Raw genomic sequence first — 10,538 nt, 5'->3', positions numbered from 1 at the left:
AGAAGAAAGGAAACAGTGGGGACGCACGTTCTAACCTAACCTAACCTAACCTATTCTAATAAATTACCATAATTATTACCAATCAAATTATTAGAATAGGTTAGGTTAGGTTTGAACGTGCGTCCCCACTGTTTCCTTTCTTCTGTTTGCTGGAATCGGAGACGAGCCGCCATTTTACTCACCATAGGTAACATTAACTGCACAATTATATCATGCAATCACCAGAAAAAGTATGATAAAGTATGAATATGAAGTATGAATAAAATAGATGGCCCGGTGATAGTTCGCTTTAAGATGTCGATCCCATTCTTAGGTTGATCCTATTGCGAATCGAACTTATCCGTAATGGGCGAAATTGTAGCCACGACTATACGATAGTTTCAATATGCTATGACACTGAACAATTCCACGTTTAAAAAATTATCATATCTGATCGAAAACACAATTTAAATCATTAATTACTTTTCATATAGAATTTTTTTTTTAATATTTCAATAAACAGTTTTTAGTTCATTAATGCATTATTGCATGGATAGGACAGACGAAACAAGGCAATCAACATGTGGGTAATTGCATTGATCAAGTGTCTAATATATCAGATACAAAGAAAACGCAGAAACTCCACGCGAACCCGCCAACGTCTACCGGCGTTGGGTGGTTTTATCCACTAAGCCACTGAAGGCATAATTCTTTTTTATTTTTGACTGTCTTGTCGTAAAAGGACGTTTTCTAGGCTCGTATTCGGTCAGTCCTTCAACGAGAGTTATCGGAGATCGAGGATCGAGACACGATATATGCCACCCACGAAAATTTCTGACTTACCAGAGTACTCGGAAGAGCCGGCCGACGCTTTTACTGCCTCGGCCATCCGGCCGTTTTAAAAATCGAGAAGCCTCTGGCTACTTGATAGTAGACTTAACCTATATGTAGGCTACTATATGCAACAGTATATAGTATTGTTGCATATAGATGCCTGCACTAAACATGTTCGAAGCGTTAAGAAACTTATTGAAAAAAATAATTCATTAATCAAATTTAACTTAGGGACCGTCCATTATTTGTACAATTTTTCAGCTAATTTTGACCCCCTCCTTTCCCGTCGTATACAATTATGTACAGTACTTTTGTCAAAACTCCTTCCCTTCAATTACGAGTACAATAGTTTGTAGATCACGTGGCATCGAAGAAATTAGGCCCACCGGTGGCCGAGTAGATAAAACCACAACACTGATGGTTTGACGTGGATTCGCGTCTTGCCAACAGGCTGGCTACGTAAATTGTTTTTGTTTTGTTTTGTTAAGTTATGGCAACGCAACACTTGGGCGATCTGCTTAAGGAGGATGCCTTCCGGGAGGTCTTTTTAAGGGTAACTGGTCTCTATTCAGGCGTTATAGACGTGGAGTTTTCCAGTTTTCTTCACGTCTGTAACATCTAACTTGTAAATAGAGATCAGTTTCACATTGAAAGTCCCCCGGGAGGTATCCCTCTAGGCAGTTCGCCCACGTATCGCGTTGCTATACACAAATAAACCAAACTAATGGAAGAAATTTAAAAAAATGTTCTGCAAATATTTTCTGATAGTTTACTTACGTTACTGATAATGGGATTATAAAACAAATTCGTATGCCACTAATACCAAAAAAAAATTCCATATAATCCCCCTTCCTCGTCGTGTACAATGATGCATTTTTTGCGAATCTTTCCCTTAAACTGCACGCTTAATTCATGGACCACCACTTATTAAACTTGATCACTTATGAATTTCATTATGACTTATTGTGTTCATTGACAAATATCGTATTGTATATTATATTAAAATGAAATTTTAATTTATTTACGTAATTAAATAATATAAGTAAAAAAATTCGTGTTTTAAATTTTCATTCTAAACATACTGAAAAATCAAAGCAATTTTATATATTTTATAAATTTCGAAAACATTTTTCCTTTAGAACTTCTTTAAATTATTTAGAGAGTTAGTGTCAAATAGTAGAGTTAGTGTAGAACATGGAGGAAAGTAAAAAAAATTAATTATCATCATAATTGTTTTGAACGTTATCAGATTGAAACGTGAATGTCACTGCCCTTTAGACGTTACCGGACGTGTCGTTTGTCACTGGAACAAACCATGACAAATTTAATCGAGTTTCGTCGCGCCATCGATTTTTCTCCAAATAACTCGACAGTGCCATTATTAATTAATACATTTTTAATATAGTAACGCTTTGCGTAATTTTACACATTAACCATTGTCATGACTTATTCCTCGAAAGAATAAGTTTAATAAGAGACATATCAAATTTTTAAGTAGTAATAGAATTTTATGTCATTTTGTTAATTAAATATTAAGATCCAACATTAAATAATAATATTAATTTTTACGTATGGAAATAAACGTACACTTTTATTTAGGTATAGGCCTATCTTATTTCTAGAAATACCTTTTTAAGCATGAAAAAGTTGACTATCTTCCCTTAAAATGTTGAACACAATCGAATCACTATGATTCCATAAACTTTTCTAAACTCATCACTTAAAGCAGCCATAAAGTTGCTTTGTATTGTCCAAGATTAAGTTTCTCTCTCTGATTATGGTCTTTCTACATACGGTAACTAAAATTAATACATAATATACATTATAATAATGACAATGCCTGAATTGACAAAATAAAGATTAGTAATATATATATATATATATATATATACTATATATGTATTACTAATATATATATATATAGTAGTTATTATTCACAGTATAATTATTTAATATATATTTATTAAGTAGGTAATGCAATTGTAAATGAAATGATACAACTATGTATTGAAGATTTTAATCCATGGCAAGTTTTTAAGAGGGGAAAAATTAAGAAATATTGATTTAAAATAAAACGATTGATGATAGTTGCGACGTTCTGTATGAATCTAGTGGAAGTCAACAAGAATTCTCGTGGGAATGTCCAGACACGAGTATTCAATCAATTCGCAATGAAACCTGACAGGAGGAAGAAAAACAGCTTCCAACTAAACGAAACTAATAACGTTATATATTTGATAAAAAGGTACATCTCTATTCCTATTAATAATACATAAAATTCACTTAATTTTTATCTGTAGTGAATATTTTTAATCTCTATTTACAAATTGAGATGATTCAAATGTAAACTTCTTTCATTTCTTTAAAATTTATGGACCGTCATTATGTCAATCCAAGTTTATAATAGTTAATAGTAGTAATATACTGTATAAATATTCTAAATAAAAACGAAAATAATGAAAAATACAAACATGGCTCCATCTAGTGATCTTTAAATTTAAAGTTTCTATATATATTTATTACATCGAATAATCCAATTACTTTGTTTTTATTTAAAATAAATTGCATTACGATTTTATTATGTTAAAGTATATTGGAAAAAATTTGTAATTTAAAGAAAACATTCAAAATTATATTATATTCTTATATAAATAAAACAGTTATAGTCAATGAAAATATGTTAAAGTTGCAAAATTACTTTATAAGTCTACAATATACTGTAGGCCTATAACTATTATATCAAAACTATAAATTTTATAGTTTTGATATAATAGTTATTACAGTAGTTGCAAACTACTAAACCTTTAACTTTCTTACTTTTAATGGAATTAAGTTATAAAATAACTTTATATAGGCTGGAATTTAAATTTATTATTCTATGCCATTAATGTTGCTTAAATAAATATAAACACTATGCTGCTTAGTGTCAACATATATTTAAATAACCCTACAGTCATGAATATTTGATTATTTAAAATATTTAATGTAAATATAGTTCTATTTACTAACCTAAAAAACATTTCCCCCTTAATACGCAATATTTAAGCATGTCATTTATATTTTTGATTTATTGATGATAATAAAAATTTGATTTATTTTTTATCGTAAAAATATTCTAAATAATATGATAAATAATAAATCATGACACATTCTTTTTCAGATATTTTGTCAATAGAATATAAAATCTATTGTCACCATTGTTTGCTTCGGCGGGTTGAGTGCAGTCGACAATGCATCATTGTAGAAAGCTGCCATCCCTTATCTCACCACTTCCAAACAAAACTGCTGCAATAATTACTGTGTTTAATGAACGACTACCGTTCGATGCTGAAGCTGTTTGTAGATACTATCGTCTGGTTAATGCTTCAAGACCAACGAAAAACAATAAAATTGAACCAAATAAACTACACTTTGTATATTTTGATATAGTATATCAGCAGCGTAAATATATTTACAAATTAAATTAATATTTAATCATTATTGAACACTCCTCAAAACTCAATTTGGAAGAAAAACTGCTAAAAAGAATCCCATTATTGTAAAATAAATTGCATGCAGCAGTATTTACTCTGTTTTTCTGTAAAAAAAAACATCATAACACTTCTACTCTGAAAAGTTAAATGACGATCACCGGAGAACACAACAACTATCCATCATTTGAAAAACGATCGATGTAAAGGATTATTGGATATGATAGCAAGACATCAGGTAGTAACGAGGATGATTTTTCACAGAGATTAGCCCCCAAATAGTAGCTCCCTGGAGATACTTTTCGCTCGTATCGCTTGATAGGAAAGAGAATGATGTATTGTCCGTTTGCCCCGTCAAAGAGAGTTTTCATTGTTTCTAAATTGAAGGAAAACTCACAGTTGTAACTTTATTCTCTACAGTAACTTAACTGTTTGAAGAGTATTATTATTATTATTATTATTTTGTAAATAAAATTACAGATTGGCAAGCTAATTAACACAGCGTAGCAAATCATTAAAATTTCACAAAATGAAAATATATACAGTAGGTAATTTTAATTATTTTAGTGCTCGTTTATTTTAATATAGCATGTTAAAAATACATATGTTAATCGCATTAAAACTCAGATATGCTTGTATTTATTATTTATATTTAGAAAAAATATATAAATTTTTATTTCGTGTGTAAATCCGATATTACATCCCACTCGTCGTTCACTTCGTAACCACGGCAACACCCATATGACAGAAACAGACGTTTCATTACAGAAGACTGTAACTGTAGCACTTCTCTCTGGGGAGCCTTGGGCAAGTTTAGAAGGGGTTTCTGATATTTCATTTGTTCGAGGATAACGGAAGTGAAGACAAATTCAGGAAATGAATGGATTTGTGAGCCTCGTATCTGACGTTTCTTCTCCTTTTTTTTTATTGTTATTTATCTTCTCAATCATGATTGAATGAATTACACAGATAATAAAAGTTTACAGCTAACAAAATAATTTGATAAAATTAGTTCTAGCCCAACTAATGAAAAATAATTTCCTGTCAGCAAGATTAAAGATACCGAGAAGTTGATGGCAAGAAATGGTTGTTTTATCTCGAAGTTGGGATTTTATTGCAAATAAAATCTGAAGATTAGATTTTGTTCTAGATATTATTTTAATTATTGTTATTAATATAATTAATTAATATGATATAAAATATTAAGCTTGTTTAGTAATTCATTTATTAAATTACTTTTATACATAGCTTGTATAACGTCTTGGAAGTTCTTTAAGACAAACGTTATGTTATGCATATGTATAAGAAAATTAATTTAACGGAATGCGTTATAGACTAATTATAAATTTTATTACGAGTAAAAAGTTATATGTTTATCGCATAAAAGAAAATATTTCGATCTATGTTTTTATCATACTCATATTATGTTCATGGAATAGAACTATCAACATATACCAGAAAAATTTTAAATAATTTTCATCCATTTCGTTGTCTTCTCACGTCTTTTCTTCTCTGTGCTTTTTGCTGATATGCAATTTTGGGTATATATCACTTTGGTTTATATTGATATGACAGTTTAATGTACAATCTATCAGCATAACCCGACGTATATATCAATATTTATATGTGGATTTATGCATAATATACAAAGATTATATATACATATATAATTTTTAAGACGCAATTACATTCATTTCGTTTAGTATTTGCATTTTAGTAAAATTATCAAATGAAAATATTAGATATTGGTTATGTATCTATTTACTGTATACAAATTCATCTTCCATTATATCTTACGTTTTCAACTTTATAAAAAAAATACAAATATGAAATAATATGAACATGTTCTTTTCTTAAATATTAGGCCTATACGTAAACAATCGTTAGAAGGATTTCATTTCTAGTCAATAATAGCTTATATATAATTTTAGATGCATTAATATTATTTATACTTATATATATATATATATGTATGTGTGTGTGTATGCGTGTGCGCGCGTGTGATCATGCAACGATCCTAAATAATTATGAGAATCTAAATATTTGCTTCGGGCAGTTAATGGGAAATGATTTATACAGTTACATGAATTTAATTAATTATACAAATTTGATGAATATAATATGTATTTAAATAACTTCTAAACAGAGTAAACAACAAACAATTTTAATTGAGACCGAGTTGTAATTTAAAAAATTAAAAAATTGTACGAATGTGTTTCCTTCTCGAATATTAAGTTTTATGCTATCAATCACTAAAATTTTATTCCTAGTCAATAACACCTCACAGGTAAGTTTTAGGTGCATTAATAGGTTCATAAATATATTCGTGCAATGAACCTAAATACAAATCATACATACAGTAGGTTCATTGCACGAATTCACGAAAAAGCCCCGAAATGCCCCTTAGCTACAAGGGGCATTTCGGGGCTTTTCGCTTCAAAAGTTGTGTGTTTATATCAGTTTACCAAAGAATACGATTAATTATTTACTTATTTATTTTTTTAACTAAAATTTAAAAAAATTTCACGTCTGTTTTCACTTTAAACTACACGATGCCGACCGATTAGAATGAACTTTGCACACGACCCAGGCACTTCTAACATTGCCAAGTTCCTCCTGACGGAAAAACCTTTTATAATTAATAAAGGATTAAAGTTAATAAAGCATGATTTATGCGGTTTGATATAATTAATTAATTATACAAATATGAAGAATTTATAAAGTGGCTTTAAGAAATTACTAAACGGAATAAATAACGAAAAGGAATTTTATTGAATGAGATGTAATTAAAAAAGAAAAGCTATAAAATTTGCATTTTAAGTGCTGATAAATTCTTAAAGTTATCTAAGCCTAACAATGTTAACTTCCTTATTTTAATGGTGTATAAAGTTTTAAAGACATTGTATCAAGTTGTGAGTTTTTAGAATTTATAATTATCTTAATACTCACTTCATTTATAGAGAAGAATAATTAAAATGTTTAAACTTCCATTAGAGAGATGAAAACATCCGGCTCTACATCACAACTTCCACAGAAAGCCGATCCCGTTGCTATGGTAACGAGCCAAACGATGGCAGAAGAACTTAACCACGGGGAAAAAAAATTAAAAATCGCCGTTTTTATGATCGTAATCTATATTAAAATAATTCATTTTAAAATACTTATATAGCGTGTGGCAATATAAATATAAATTTAATTTTATATTCGCGGTTTATTTTTATTATTATTTTTATTATTGAATTTATACGATCGATTTTTAGCAGTCTCCTCCAGATTTTATCTACCGAAAAGGATAAGAAAAGTCAATTCTTTATTTCGGTCCCCAAAGGACAGGGAACATGTCGACAAGTGTATAGTGGGTGTTCTGACACACAAGTCATTTGACCAATAAAATCCCTTTTATATTGACAGCGCGGGACTACTTGTCCTACTCATTTGGTGACAATGCTAAACGTCTACAAAATGGCCGAGACAAATAAATAAAATGTAAATGGATAATAAATGATTTTTAAAATGCACCTCGGGAATATTTATTCAGAAGCAATTTTAATTAAGTTCGCCAACTCCTAATTAATTAATAGAAAATCTAAACTTTTCCTTTTTTTTCCCTCATTAAAGCAATGACCAAATTTCATATTAACGGCTTTTCCGTTATTAATTTTCTCTCGGCAACGATAATTTTTTAAATATCCTTAAAAGAGAATTTAAATAAGCAATAACTTATGAATGTATATTAAGATATTAAATTTTTGGAATTGCTTTTTAGTTGGTAAAAAAACATGAATTTCGATGAATTCCTCCCGTTTCTTGTTAGTGAGGCGCTGCATTTTTCTTTTGGAAGAGTTCTTTTAACTTCATAAAATTTTGATGAATCAGTTATGTTATTTCTAATATTAATTTTTACGAATCATCAAAGAATATTTAATAATAATAAAAAAATTCAATAATGAAGTTTTCCATACGGGGAAAGAGAATTTGAAAATTGACTCGCAGGGCACGATGGGAAATTTTACAGATACGAAAGCGAATCGATTAATGCGTATCGATTCTTTTTATTCGATACATTTAAATTAAACTAGGTTATTTATTTACGGAAAAAAGATGGCTATTCGAGTGCGAGATCGACGAATAAAAAATAAATAATTTTTATTCGCAATTCAAATTATATTTTAAATATAATAAAGAAAAGATAAAAAACGCGAAATTAATTTATTACGGTTTCTAAAAATCATTTTATATTCATTTATTATTTTGACGGAAAAGACTTATAAATGGTGTGACATCACAGACGGAAAGAGCCGCCTGGGATTAGTTCGGGGGATGTAACGAGTAATGAATATACATGGATGCTGTAAATATCCGTAAAAATACGACTTTTACGTTCGATTTTAAAGGCAAGAAGGGAATTTTACACAGTGATAGGGACGAGTATTGATATATGGCGCGACTCTTTCATTTGTCAACGCGTGTGCGGAATTGGCCGTTAGTCGGCGCTATGGAGAAGTCGACGTTAGATGGCGCTGGGAAACGAGGCAGACGATAGAGGAGTCGAAAACGTCCGTAGTCGTTCGTCTGCCTTTTCGCTAACCAAATAATTATGGAAGTTATGATGGACGAACTGGCCGTTTCACCCCTTATCTCGATCAACGATGAATTACTGCAGCTTTAATTAAGCCGATCGACTCAATAGGATGCATTATTTTTTAAAGAGATTGGCCAGGATCGAAGGATGAGGATTGAATATGAAGCGGGGTAATATTTAGAAGGAAAAGTAAGAAAAAAAAGCAAGAATGTATATTGATTAAAGAAGAATTCGCTGTTAATACATAAGGTAAATTCACTTTTTATTTATTAATAATTAATCTATTCAAATATGCACGTAAATATTTAATTTACATTTTATATTATTGTCAGTTTTTAAACACCAGAACATTTAATTAACACGAGGAAAATTCTACATTATCTCTGATATATTTAAAGATGTTAATTGGTCATAAATAATTTAATCCGAATTATCTGATTAGAAGAGTTACATTTATGCAATTTGTAAATATACACGTTTAAAATCTACGAAATATATATATTTATATTTGCAAGTTAGATAAAAAGTAATAGTAGTCATTGTTGTGAAAGTATTGCGCAACTTGTTTTTAAAATGTAACTAGGAATTTAAACATTTTAAAATAATTAATGTCTTACAAAAGTGTCTGAAAATTTCACCAGCTTCAAATTATAAATTTCCTGGTCATTATTCTAAAAATCAAGAAATTATTTAGTCGAACAAATTACTTTCATTATTAATATTATTATTATATATATTTTAAATCTAAAACTGCACTAAGATTTTAAAAATGAAGCGTATCGTTAATTGATTTTAAATTATACAAATTGCCTGATTAGAAGAATTGGTTTTTTAGTTTTTATTATATACAATTCATTTGTAAGAGTACCTTCACCCTTTGTTTTGTTGTCTTTTCTTGGATAAAATATTTGAGTTGGTGTAAAGAATTAGAACTCCAAATCCATCACGTAGTGAAAACTATAAAAATTTCGGTGTGTATTTTTCTAATATTTATCATATAAAAATGAAAATTAGGACATTATTCTTACTTTTGGAAAAACTTTTATAGAATTTGTCATGTGCGATGAGTCACACATTATTCGTTTATAAATCAAAACTTCTAAAAAAATTATATGTCGGAATAACAACGTATAGCATAAAAATCCACAACAACGAAGCTGAGCGTGAAAAATAGCGATTGTATTCCTAACCTTAACTAAATTTTTTAGAGATGCACATTTTTAAATATTCTTTTTTTACCGGCGATAGACATTTCCAATTAGTTTCCTCGCAGTTCTCGATAAATTTAATATTGGAAGAAATTCGTGCATCCATATAAAAATCCGCGAATAAAGAAAGCGTGCACAGATTATGCCATTAACGATTATAGCCAGGGATGGTTATGGCACTCGTGAACGGGAGATGTTCGGTGCAACCGTGACGTATCGTTTCTTTTAAGATATTACGTGATATTTGACGTAAAAATCGTCACGTAGTAATTACGACGTACGAATACTTCGGTTACTTTGTCTGGTAACATCAATCTTGCTAAAGTTAATGTTATTTGTTAAGAAGCTTAATATAAACGTATAATGGGCGGAGAACGGACCCGGAACACGTGTAATTGGATGCATTCGTTTACACTTCGCCGAGATCACCGCGGGTTTCGTCTCAGATCCTTCCTATTTCCGTTT

General features: G+C 29.7%; 1 protein-coding gene and 1 long non-coding RNA gene across 4 annotated transcripts in view; one reads left to right on the top strand and one right to left on the bottom strand.

The window, feature by feature from the left end:
- LOC111621386 overlaps window positions 1-7,387 on the bottom strand; it is an 11,527-nt gene extending 4,140 nt beyond the window's left edge. The window contains exons 1-2 of the long non-coding RNA XR_002756070.1: window positions 7,233-7,387; window positions 2,442-2,612 (exon numbers count right to left, since the gene is read on the bottom strand). This is a non-coding gene — a long non-coding RNA (uncharacterized LOC111621386). The remainder of the gene's footprint in view (window positions 1-2,441; window positions 2,613-7,232) is intronic.
- A 1,385-nt stretch (window positions 7,388-8,772) lies between these two features.
- LOC111621353 overlaps window positions 8,773-10,538 on the top strand; it is a 60,990-nt gene continuing 59,224 nt past the window's right edge. For 2 of the 3 annotated variants that reach the window (XM_023363484.1, XM_023363479.1), the window contains exon 1: window positions 8,774-9,114. The gene's annotated coding sequence lies outside the window, so the exon portion shown is untranslated. Of the gene's footprint in view, window positions 9,115-10,538 lie in introns of all 3 variants that reach the window. The other variant, XM_023363490.1, reaches the window with a different exon arrangement.

This window comes from Centruroides sculpturatus, unplaced genomic scaffold (genome assembly GCF_000671375.1).
Source record: "Centruroides sculpturatus isolate CEXI.00-Female unplaced genomic scaffold, Cexi_2.0 scaffold45, whole genome shotgun sequence".
In the NCBI taxonomy this organism is placed as follows: domain Eukaryota; kingdom Metazoa; phylum Arthropoda; class Arachnida; order Scorpiones; family Buthidae; genus Centruroides; species Centruroides sculpturatus.
The sequence above is the reverse complement of the archived record's forward strand: the minus strand, read 5'-3'. Positions and strand labels throughout refer to the sequence as shown.